The following is a 13053-nucleotide window of genomic DNA, read 5'->3' as shown; positions in this document are numbered from 1 at the left end:
AAGGGATAGGGAAATGAGAGCGATTAGGCTTCCGGCCGGCGTGCGCGAGGCGTGAAGAGAGGAGAGGATCGCGTGGCGGCATTGGAGTCCGGACCTGCGGATAGAAAAGCGGAGAGACAAGTGACCGTGAGAAGAAACTAAAGAACTCCTCGACCGACATCGTGCAGAGGGCCTATAATTCCGAGGGAGCAGAGAATCGTAGCTGAGGAAAAGACCTTCCACCGCCCATTATAGCCAGTTGCCCAGAGCGATCTGAGGCAACAGTCGAGGATCGCGGGTAACTGTGAATCCGGGCAGAGAAAACCTCGGCTGAGAAAAGTGCTGCAAGGAAGGACCAGAAGCCAATGAGACCCGTGGACATCGTCAGGAACTCCGTTGTCGGCAGCAACTCGTTCCCGTGACGTAAGTCCTCGATATCGAATGTAAATGCGCGCGGCCGAATATCGAAATTAGATAGTGCGCGTCTTTCTCTCTCTCACCGCGAAAGCGACGTATCTAACGAAATCTCTCGGCCATAACTTTCTTTTTGTACAATTGGACGCGGCAAAGAGAAATAAATTTCTAGATCTTGTGACAATTGGTTGAGATTTTTTTTTTGAATCCCCTCTGGTTTTCCTCTCCTAACATAACAGAACCTGCCCGACCTTGAGTCATTGGGCAACCTGGATCGCCACGTGTGTTCTGCACGTGTGGGTTTTGACAGGCCCTGGGGCGAACGGTCAGAAGATTGAGGCTGTCCGAACGAGCTGATCGAGGCGGCGGCTAGCCTCGCAACGCTAGGAATATCCTTCTCTTTAACGGGTAAGATTTTAATTTCCGCCCCGAATAAAACCTCCCGTTACAGTGGCGCCCAACTAGTGGTAAGGGTAAGGAGTAGAAACCTCCATTAAACATTCGCGTTTCTTTTACAACCCGAGAGAGAAAGACAAAGATAGGTCGAATAAGCGAATTGTAAGAGCGCACGTGTAGGGCTCAAGAACACGCGACTCAAAAATACAAGTTCACCGGAAAATTCGAGTCTGATCGAAAACAAAAATCACGTGACTCTTGTGAGTCCGAGAGTACATAACAACAACACCGAGCAGGCAGGACAAAGAGCGGTCACGAGTGAAACAAAGGCGCGAAGCAAAAGCATTAATATACAAGAATTTGAAAGAGCTAGACTTGGGCCAATGCAAACATTGGCCGAGGTCGAACTTACAATAATATCACACGCGAAGGCACGATTCTAAGAATCTCACGCGAGTATTTCTTTTTTTGTTTTTTTTGTTTTTTTTCTTGTCACTCAACCGCCCAGCGACGAACTTGTACAGGACGGCGCGCCCAGAAAACTAACAATAATTTTGCCAGCAAATAGTTGACAAAATTAATAGACAGGACAATTGTTAGCAAAAGGCATAGCAGGGCGCGCTCACGAGTCGCGCGCGTACAAATCGGCCAGGCAACAAAATAGTTTGTGTTGTCGCAGTCACCCCGACAAATAGAAAACGACTGGCCGTCTATTATTAAAGAAAGCAAATACACGTACGCACAATAAGCGAAACCCAAAGACAGAGAAACAAACACGCATTTTTGTCCCTCTGTTGATAATATGTTTTGCAACAAAAATGTCTGATTTCGACAACACGATCTCGGAAATCGAGGCTTTTGTCAAGGGCATGTCCAAGCCAGAGCTAGAGCGAACGCTCGCTCAATTAGAGCTCAAACAAGCGAGAGAGCGTACCGCCCAAGAACAAAGATTAAAAAATTGGCTGATGGGGGACTACACAGCAGCCGATTTTGATCAAACGAGGGCAACAGAGAAGACATCGGACCCGGCGAGAAGGTTAGCCCTCCGAACTAAATATATAGAACAAGAGTGCATAGCACTAGAAAAAACGCAAGCAGCAGAAGCAAGTAGTCACCCTCTATACAGGCTTATGACCGACGACGAAATAAACACGAAGCTAAGCCTCATAACGGGAGCGGCAATGCAAAACGCAGCAGCAAAAAATGCGCAGGGCGATGAAGACGAAGAGTCGATTCGCCCAAATGCGCAAACATCAGAGCCCACTGACGTCGAAAAGCGCCTAGAGCAAACACCACCCGACTTACTGAGCTTATTCTGCAAATATAAAGAACGAATAGATTATTTAGAAAGAGCGCTAACGCGAGCGATGGAAAATACGTCGTCAATGGCAGCAATGTGCCAATCAATATGCGCTACCCAAGCAATAGAAACGGACAGATTAAATAAAGCCTTGCACCGGATAGGTATATTAGAAAATGACCTAGACGAAATGGTGGAAACAAGCAAGGAAAATAGTCGAAGTCCACAACCACCGGCAAAATCGGTAAATTTCGCGGAAACCTTCACGCTCCGCTACGATCCCGCTCTACCGGGCAGCACTCCCCTCCGGGCGAACCCGACGCCGGGCACTCGGTGGTCCAACGAGCGCCCCCGGTACTGCCCTCAGGAGGGAGAGGACAGCAGAGGACTAATGACTCCTCAGCTGATCGCGTTGTCGGACAAACAAACAATTTCCCGTACAACGCGACGGCTAGTTTTGCGTCCCCAAAAGACGTCGGCAGAATAGTGCGAGGCTGGGAGAATAAATTCTCAGGTGAGAATCAGCAGAGCATCGATGTATTTTTAGAGAAACTCGAGGCACAAAGAATATCAGCGGGGCTGACAGAAGACGAAACGCTAAACGGACTAGCGGATTTATTCCCAGGAGCAGCGCAAACGTGGTATTTAAATAATAATAAAGATTGGACTTCGTACGGAGATTTTATTCGCGATGCACAAGAGTGGTTCGGCACGAGTATACAGCAACAACAACGCTTGAAAAGAGAAGCGCAAGCGAGGTATCAAGGACCCGACGAGCCCGCGCGAATTTACCTGACGAAAATCCAAGCGATGATGAACAAAGTCCAACCTCCAATGCCTCAGGAAGAAGTAATGGAGTTAGCCTATTCGAACCTGCTGCCGGGAATCCAGCAATACAGAGAAAGGAATGCTCAAATATTCGAGAGTTATGTAAACGAGCGACTGAAGTTCAGAACGATCTTCATTATGCTCAACAAAAGCGACAAATGATTGATCCAAAGACGGCACTCTTTCCCGAATGGATGTACCAGTCCACTACGACCACCACCTCCGCCCAATCCCAGCCGAAGAGGACTAAAATTTCCGGTATGGGGGCGGAGAAGGGCGAGGGAAATGAGGAGGCGAGTCGAGCGTGCCTCTCGGCAATGGCCGATAACAGTGGCACCGTGGTCCCGATGAGCCAAGTGGAGGAGTTGCTCACGCGCCTATTGAGGGAAGAGTTAGCGAAGGCCCTCCCGACCAATGAGGGTGATAAGGGTCACAGCAGCCCCACAGGACAAGGAGCAAAATTTAACCCCAAGCCCAGGAGGCCAGTGGATTATTCGAAACCGCTCCAGTGCGGCAAATGCGGCAAATTAGGCTTTAGCGCGAGGTACTGTCCCGATTGCAATAAGTCCGCCGGGACGGGAAACGAGAAGGGCAGCGGCTAGAAGGAGTCCGGGCCGCTCCCGACGTTAAAGGGCTCCCCCAGGCAGGGCAGTCGCGTGAAGAGTCATGCCACGCGCTGCCCATGGTATCGCCCGGCGGTAGCGAAGTAGCGCAGAGGGATGGAGCAATAGAGCAACTCCATGGCCTCGCAATAAAGGCTGACCGCGCGGAAGGGACGTCACCAGAGGGAATCCACCGGGAAAGTGAGGCAGAGCCTCGCTTATAAGAAGAGGAGAGTGATACGAAACCACTCGTGACAAAAGGTCAAGAAGGTCCCAGAGAAGGAAGCACGAACTAAAGACGAGTAGGACCAGATGGCTTTGACATAAGACCGAGGTGACTCAGGACGTCGTATTGAGTCGAAGAGCGACGCGGAGAAACTCACGAGCATAGAGACCATGAATAAACGCGTACCAAAGTACGCAAACGATAAGTCACTGGCAGTAGGAGCTACACGAGGGAATCGCTCAAATAGTGGGGGAGCGACGACTACGAACCCGAAGACGAGACGAGATGGTGGCTACCCGTCCAAATTGGTAGTTTTCGAGATCGGGCATTATACAACTCGGGAGCATCATGTACGACGATGGGTTCATTAGGTCAACAGATAGCGGCCGAGATGAAAATCACTCTCGACGTAAGGAAAGCGGGCTCGTGCCGGCTTCCCGATGGCAGTTCTATTACTATCATAGGACACGTTATGCTGCCCTTTACGGTTGGCGGCGTAACTCGGATAGTAAGAGTAGCAATTATTCCTCATTTGGAGAGTGAGTGCTACGCCGGTATGAATTTTATGAAGGCATTCAAAGCGATCCCCGATCTAACGGACAACACGCTGCTTTTGAAGGACGAGCGAGTAAGCGTGCCAATGGAGCTCGCAAGTTTGCACGGTGTACCAGAGATGGCTTCGATCGGAATCGCGGATGTGTCCGAATCGCAACGCAAGGAAATAAAAGAGCTCGCGAAGCAGTTGTTGCCCGAGCTCGATAAAACACTGGGCTGCGCGATCGGCGTGGAACACGAAATCAGTGTGGGCAACGTCCACCCAATTAAGAAGAGGTACTATCCCGTCTCACCGCGAGTAGAACAAGAAATGCATCGCCAAGTGAAGCAGATGTTGGCTGCAGGCATGATAGAACCATCGAACAGTGGGTGGTCAAGTCCCATTGTAATGGTACGCAAAGCGGATGGATCATATCGTTTTTGCATAGACTTTCGGGAAGTGAACAGAGTGACCGAGCCTGACGCTTACCCGATACCATATATGCAGGATATTTTGCGGCGTCTGAGAAACGCGAAATATATATCGACGCTTGATCTCAGCTCGGCTTACCAACAGATCAGCCTGAAGAAAGAGTCTCGCCCGATCACCGCATTCACGGTACCGGGCATGGGTCACTTTCAATTTCGGCGCATGCCCTTCGGGTTATCGTATGCGGGGGCGACTTTTCAGTGAGCAATCGACTCAGTGATTGGACCTGAAATGGATCCGTTTGCTTTCGCTTACTTAGACGACATAATAATAGTATCGGCTACATTTGAAGAACATAAAGAACATCTGCGGCGCAAGGAGTTGTTCTCGCGGTATATATCGATGGGGACCTCCAAACCGAGGCCTAAGCCCGTCGTCATCGAAGTAATAGACCTCGTGGATGACGAAGAAGATGGACAGAACGTCCACTTCGATGGGGAAGAAGCCTCTTGCCATTCCAAACCGCCCATGGAGGAAGAGGTATCGTCGGAACCCGCCTCTACCGAAGAATGTCGGCCCGTTCCCGGCAGGGAAACCTCGAGGTCGGAAGTACCACGCCCCGCCGAGCCACCCATGGAGGAAGAAAGGGGCAAGCTCAAAAAATCGGAAGGACTGGACCACGCACCCTCTTCAACCAAAGGAGAGGGCGAAACTCCCAGCGCTCTCGGAGACACCGGACCATCATCCGACGCTGGGGAACCCGCCCGCGCGGCCCGGTAGGGCCACGAAGCACCGACTCTCGACCGCCCCTTCGACGAGGAAGACTGGCCTACCTCGCCATTGTTGTGGAGCGAGGTAACGCCGCTAGAAGAGCGGTGGCGAGTGATGAAGAGGGGTCTCCGAGAATTGGAAAACGCCTGGAGGTTCATTAGCCGCTTACACACGCGGGTAATGGCAAGATTCCAGGCGTATAATGAGCTGCCGGGAACCCGTTCCTTTATCATGCCTTGGGTGGACCGGGTGTTGAGATGGCAAGCGTACCGCGACGCCATCGTATGCATATGGCGAGCCCAGAAGCTCCCAGGGCAGATACCTCCGAGGATGCCCGAACGTCCGACCTCAGCCAGCCAGACTGCAGGGCGAAGTCGAAATTCTTCGCCCTGTAAAATAAGCGTTGACGCATCTCCGTCGGGCCTTGGCTCGGTGAATATCACCATCAACCTGGGTGGCGAACGATCTGGGGAACGGGCGAAGGAAAAATCACGTCCTCACCCCAATCAAGCTCCCCAGACACAAGGTCGGGCATAACAAAGGCAGCCCAATCCCAACGTCGTCGACCCTTCAGGGGTACACGAAGGAAAATCACGAAAAGACGACCGGGGCTGCTACATTTGTGGGCATCCGGGGGTAGCCAAGTCCAGCCGGTATCCGCGGATAGAGGATCACGGAGCTATCCGGCGGGAAAGGAAAAAAAGAAGGACCGTGCCCGAAGAACAGGAAAATAAACTGTACGACGGCGGATAAAGAAAAATAAAAAAAAAAAAAAAAAGGAGAAAAGGAGAAAATTTTCGAGATCTGTTTCCTTTAGTCACCTAATCCTACCGAAAATCCCTTACCTGTCCATCTCTCATTCATTACATCACCAAGGCGTTTAAGCAAAGATCGTCGCCGATGTCGTCCCTATACATCAGTCGACTAGGAGGAGGCTGTAACGAGTGACGCTCGTTAAAAGTAGACCTAAGCGCTTCCATCGCGTTGGGCAACTCAAAAGTCGGCCCGCGAGAATAAAACAGAGAAGGGGAAGCGGAAAGAGTGCGCGAAACGAACGAACGAAAGAAAGTGGGAGAGAGGAGAGAGATTAGGGCATCGGTCAGCGCGTGTTAAACGCGCGTAACATGGGACAGTAGGAAAAAGGGAAAGGGAAATGAGAGCGATTAGGCCGCCGGCCGGCGTGCGCGACGCGTGAAGAGAGGAGAGGAGCGCGTGGCGGCATTCGAGTCCGAACCTGCGGATAGAAAAGCACGAGAGACAAGTGACCGTGAGAAGAAACTAAAGAGCTCCTCGATCAACATCATGCAGAGGGCCGATAATTCAGAGGGAGCAGAGAATCGTAGCTGAGGAAAAGACCTTCCACTGCCCATTATAGCCAGTTGTCCAGAGCGATCTGAGGCAACAGTCGAGGTTCGCGGGTAACTGTGAATCCGGGCAGGGAAAATCTCGGCTAAGAAAAGTGCTGCAAGGAAGGACCAGAAGCCAACGAGACCCGTGGACATCGTCAGTCTCGCAATGCTAGGAATATCCTTCTCTTTAACGGGTAAGATTTTTATTTCCGTTCCGAATAAAACCCCCCTGTTACATATTATTTTTATTATTATTATTATATTACTATGATAATTTTTGTTATTGGTAAAAAAATATATAAGTATATTAATACTTTAACTTCATTTGGAATTAAAGAACACGTTGTTATTGAAAGGGAATTGTATATACATTCATTAGTTTAATGAATGTTATCATACATTCAATGATAATTCCACAGATAAACGTCTTTCACTAATAAAAGTTGTTGATAATATGTGCGAATCATTATATTCTTTTTTTAGATTGTTTTCATCGAGTGTTTACCTCAGCTGCCTGTGTTAGTTTTTCGGCAGTGAGTGACTTTTGTGGGTATTCTAGTTCGATGCCGGAAAGTACGAATAGTACGTCTTTTTGCTTGTTAGTGGTATCATACAGTTGTAGAAAATTTTCTTTAGTGATTTTATATTCATTTACATTATTCAATTTCAAAGTGAATAAAAGTTTCTATAAATTTTAAAAGTAAAAAATAATTCGTTTAAAAGTGATTATTTTTAAAATACTATTTTTATTTATTTGTATTTTATTATTATGTATTTATTATGTATTTATTTATTATGTATTTTATTCACTTTTTGAACATCTTTTCAGTAATTATTACGTTTCATATGAAATGAATAAATAAACTTTTGTATTTTTGCTTCTTCAAAATTAAACTCGATACTGCTCAAAGGGCTCGTCTAGAAAAGATACTGTTTTGTTTTGTCTTGTTTCGAAAATTTATTGTAACGAAAAAAAATTTATAATTTTTTTTTTCAAAATTCCTTCAGAAATAAAAATGTCTAAACCAGTACAGTCTCTTGTTTAGCGATTTCGAGTGTAAGAATACTATCGTAGTAGTTACTTATCATTCATTTTGGGCACGACTCCTACACAATAGGCCTTATATTTTCACCAGAACAAAAAGTGTAACCAATTAAAAAATTATTTAAAGTATGAAATAAATATTGAACTAATATGTGTTCGCTGAAGAAGCCATGTCTGTTTTCAAAGCGAAAAAACACGCGATTTTCGGTGATCTTTTTAAAAGAAGTTAAAAACTGTATTTTATTACAGAAAATTGTTGGTTCAAAAGGGTTTTTCGAAAAATTATTTTAAAGAAAATGGCGGCCGTTTTATGAAATAACGTGGCTTTTCGAAGACTCAATTTTTGATTTTGCTTCCTCCGAGAGAACGCTTTATAATAGTAAAATTTTCAGTTAATACTTCATAGAAGTAAGCTTGAAGGTGTTTGGAGATCGAATCACGTATTTTTCGAAAATGTTTGGGCCTAGTCGGATTTAGTTTACAAGATATAACGTTTTAAAAAAAACCCTTTTTGTGAATAACAGAGTTATGGTTATAGCTAATTGTAAGTAAATTTTGATTTAGTGAAAACATAAGTATTTTGTATTCTTTCAAAAACAATTTGTACCATTTAAATATCTTAATTTTTTTCATCTAAAGAATGGAAAACCCGTTTTTCAAAAATCGAAAATTCACTATAAATCAAAAACGTGTTGATAAAATCAAAATGGATTCTTTTCACGCATTAGGGATAGAAATGCAAAAGTGGATACCAAATTTTATCGATATCCGATGGACAGTTCAAAAATGGTATACGTACATACACGCACACATCCATACGGACATTTTCTAAAGACACGTTTTTTGAACTTCAAACGAAGTTTTTTATGAAGCTGAAAATTTTACTATTACAAAACTTCTTCTAGGAGGGAGCAAAGTTTTAAGACGATTGCTTTTACGATTTTCAAGTTATCTGGGTCACCGAAAAACAACTCTGAAAAAGACAGGTTTCCTTAACATGGCTATAATTCCCTTAATTTACAATATTTTTCAATACCAAAATTCATGAAAGTTTTTCAATATATCTACTTTGGAACCAACAATTTGCTGTAAGCAAAAAGAAAGTTTTCATTTCTCAAAAAGATCGACGAAAATCGCGTGATTTTTCGCCTTACGACTAGGCATAAACCATCATTAGTATGTTACGCATTAAGGACAGAAAGAAGGCAATTACAGACGAGTGTGAAAGTTGTCACCCTAGCGAAGTGAGGGTGGCAATCACTCATTATGATCGTCTTCTTTCCATCCATTATGCATACCACATTTTTTGTCTAATCTGCACCGTAAGTGTGTTATTACATACATGTAAATGCGAGTGGAAATGATAGCACTATTTTCCGCTCTAGAGCGGAAAAGAGAGCCCTAGGATAGAATGTAAGCCCTACAACGGAAATTTTTTCCTTTTCTGCACTTTTTCGCCCGTAAGTTTATTTCCCGCCCAAGGGCTCATTCCTCCGCCCTTGAGGGGCAAAGTGCTATTTCCGCCCGATTTACATGCATATAACAGCATACTTTCGGTGGAGGCAGGGCAAAAAGATATTTTCAACATGTATGTAACCATGGTACATGTATGTAATAAAGTTTTTTAATAAACTCAAAGAGTTTTTTTTATAACATGTGAATAGAAACTACCATTTTCGGCGCCTATAAAGTGAACCAAAAATAGAGTTTCCCGAACATCACAAAATGGAACGAGAATTCTTCTCCAATGCATAAATTAATGATTTCATTCAATTTACATTCACTCGTTTTATTCTGGTAGAAATATAGCAGTCGTACCTTACATGCAAAAACACAGCTTCTATAAATTTTACCGTTTGTTTTTATTTCAGATTGAAAAATGAAAATTAATCCGTTAAACGTTCTGAACTTATTATAAGCATACTTTCAAGCGTTAAACATACCAGATAGTGTCACGAATTATCATGAAACAGAGTTGGTCGAAAAAATAAAAGAAATTTTAATAGATGCAACGCATGATTTGAATGATGTAGAAATGATTACTGATGACTCTTTGGATTTTCAAGAAGAGTATAAAGACCATATTGCGAAAATAATTGAAGATGTAGTGCAACATCATTTTCCTGATCCGGGTATAGCACCAACAAATCAATGTACAGCAGATAATGAAGAACTAGATTTTGAATACAAAAAAAGAGCTGTAGATTTTTGGAGAAGTAACAAAACGAAGCAAAATTTAAGTCTCAAAACAGTGTAAAACAGATTCAAAAAAGTATCATCTATTAGTCAGCTACATCGCTGGGCTCATTCAATTAATAAAGGTAGCACGTATAGAGAAAAAGTATTACAAACTTGTCAGTATACCCTGGATAACTTTAAAGCAGCTCTCGACAATGGTTCAATTATCCATGATGTAGATATAATTCGATGGACCTTACAAGCTAAAAAAGAAATTGGTTTTGATATTAGATTCAAAGCTTCTAAACATTGGTTACTCAAATTTAAGCAAGCACAGAGAATAGTTTCTAGGAAAATAAATAAGTTCATAACAAGAAAAACGCTAGAAAGTAGTGCAGAACTTACGGCTAAAGCTGAAGCATTTATCGATGACGTTAAATCGTGTATACCAAGAATTGGACTTGAAAATTTGTATAATTCAGATCAGAGCGGATTTCAGCTAGAAATGCATTCTGGAAGAACATTAGCAGTAGAAGGAGAAAAGCCAGTGCAATGTCTGGTACAGTCAATTTCAGCAACAACGCATAGTTATACTATACAGCCACTAATATCAGCTACTGGACAATTGTCGTCATCGCTATTTCTAGTTTTAATGGAACCAAGTGGCAAGTTTGGCCCTATTGTAGAACAAAACATATTTAGACCAGAAAACGTGTACATGGAAACATCCAAATCTGGAAAATTAACAACAAGTAAGGGAACTAATAACAATTTTTATATTGTAACATCGTTGATCAGTTAATTAGTAAGTCGTTTAATTGCAGATCACTTCAAAATCTGGTTGGAAAAAATATTTTATCCCCATGTAGGTCATCACTTAATATTATGACTTGATTCTTGGAGTGGTCATTGTGACAAAGTTATAGAAGAAACGATGCCACAAAGTATAATTATTAACATAAAAAAAATTCCAACTGGAACCACAGGAAAAATTCAACCATTGGATGTCTATAGATTCCGTATTTGGAAAAACTTTGTCCGAACATTTTCTGATAATGTAATGTTAATGGATCATGATATGAATTTACACGTGAGAAATAATATAATTAAACTTTAATCATTGGTTCACAACTAACTGTCTTCACCGAGATATATAGATTTGTTTAAATATTCCTGGTATAAAAGTGGTTACGTCAATAAAAAACCAGATAAATTTGATAATCCTATAGATTTCAGTTTTGGAAAGTCTTGTGCAATACATTGTGAAATAGAAGGGTGCACAAACATTGCAATTGTACAATGTGGTTGGTGCAAAAAAGCATTGTGCTTTAAACACTTTTATGAGTACTACCATTATTGTAAAAACTTCTTAAAATAGTATATTTTATGCTCAATACAAAAATGCACTATGGCAAAAGATAAAAGATTGTAGATTATTATTATTATACTCTAATATTATACAGATAAATTCATTATAAGTTAAATATACAATAAAGGAATTTCAATAACATTCTGATAACAATTTCTACGGAAATTATAAAACTGCTTCACACACAGAATTTTCTTGTTTACAAATTTAGGAATTTGAGGTGGTTTGGTTAAAAAGCACAGGCATCTAGCCTATTTGTTATTTAGGGGATTAGGGTTTAAGGCACTTTAGTTCACATGTACAGGCTACAAAGATCGGACATTTGTAAACAAGTTTTTATGAAAGTTAAATTTTTTTTCCGACATTTTCGTCTACCACATTGGTTCCGCCATTTTAAATTTTCAAAATCTGATATCAGATTTGTAAAGAGCGATCACGAAAACCCCTATATACAAACCTTCTACAAAATATTATCGATTGAAGTATACTTATAGTTATTTTGTGTTAGGGGTGGTTTACCCCCCCTTAGGGGTAGTATCTATGAAAAAACCGAAAAACTTAATTTGTTTATTATAGATGTTTACAAATTTTTTCCAATTTTTTTAGTCATTTAAAACTTTTTTATTATATAAAATTTTTTTTCGATATTTCCGTCCGCCATATTGGTTCCGTCATTTTGAATTTTCAAAATCTGATAACAGATTCGTAATCAGCGATCTCGAAAACCTCTATATACAAATCTACCTCTGGTATTACTGCATTAGCGGCGACGGCTGCCGGTAAAATTTCCTCCTCGGGAATGGGAGTGATAACCCTATCGCCCGGCGGCCTAATTGGCTCAGGCAGAACGGCAACGCTTTCTGTTGATCGCGTCGTCTGTCCTGGCGATCGCCACTCTGCTGCCTTGGGCGGCGCAATCCTAACCGGTTCGACCGTCCTATCTCGCTTTCGTCACTGCTAACTGACGTATGCATCGGCTCATCACGTGATAGATCAGGCATGCGACCCGGCGTAAAATCGCTCGGATGTAAGGACGACCCAAGCTCTGGCCTCTCCATGAAACGCAAGTATTTTCTTAAGTACCTTTTCTTAAGTTCATCCATCTCGCCGTGCAACGCTAACCTACGGTAACGCATTAGTTCAAGCAGGGCGGCCGGTTCTATTGAATCGATACGGCGCTTGACTTCCTTAACGCGGGTATCGCGAAGCAATCTACGCATCGTAAGCCGATCTTTGCTTGCGAGTAGCATGTTGTAAAAAAAAATTTTTCTTTTAACGGCGCAGTTGCGGTGGTGACGAACAGTCAAACAAGCGCATGGAACGCGATAACCGACACGCTAAGAATTTAACAACACAACAACAAAAAATAAACGAGAGAAAACGAAACAAAAAATAAACTAACATCGCCTTCCCCGTGTCATACACTGGCAAGTTATCGCCTAGGATTATATTTATTATAAAATCGCTACCCCGAGCGATGACGATTAAAACACTTTATCAAAACCTTAACCTAATACACAATAAATTCTTATCAACTAACTGAGATAGCCGGCACGTGAGCGCCTTGCCATCTCATTACCGACTCGATACACAATAATAAAAAGAAAACTTAACCACTAACGCAGCTGTGCC

At 42.8% G+C, this 13053-nt stretch overlaps 1 protein-coding gene across 1 annotated transcript in view; it reads right to left on the bottom strand.

Annotated features, from left to right (window-relative positions):
* LOC131675062 (NEDD8-activating enzyme E1 catalytic subunit) overlaps positions 1 to 10653 on the bottom strand; it is a 353933-nt gene extending 343280 nt beyond the window's left edge. Inside the window, exon 1 of the mRNA XM_058953895.1 lies at positions 10458 to 10653. The gene's annotated coding sequence lies outside the window, so the exon portion shown is untranslated. The remainder of the gene's footprint in view (positions 1 to 10457) is intronic.
* Positions 10654 to 13053: the final 2400 nt, after the last annotated feature.

Source organism: Phymastichus coffea, unplaced genomic scaffold, assembly GCF_024137745.1.
Source record: "Phymastichus coffea isolate CEN01 unplaced genomic scaffold, Cenicafe_Pcof_1.1 PCOF00016, whole genome shotgun sequence".
NCBI classification, from domain to species: domain Eukaryota; kingdom Metazoa; phylum Arthropoda; class Insecta; order Hymenoptera; family Eulophidae; genus Phymastichus; species Phymastichus coffea.
This window is presented reverse-complemented; position numbering and strand designations above follow the sequence as displayed.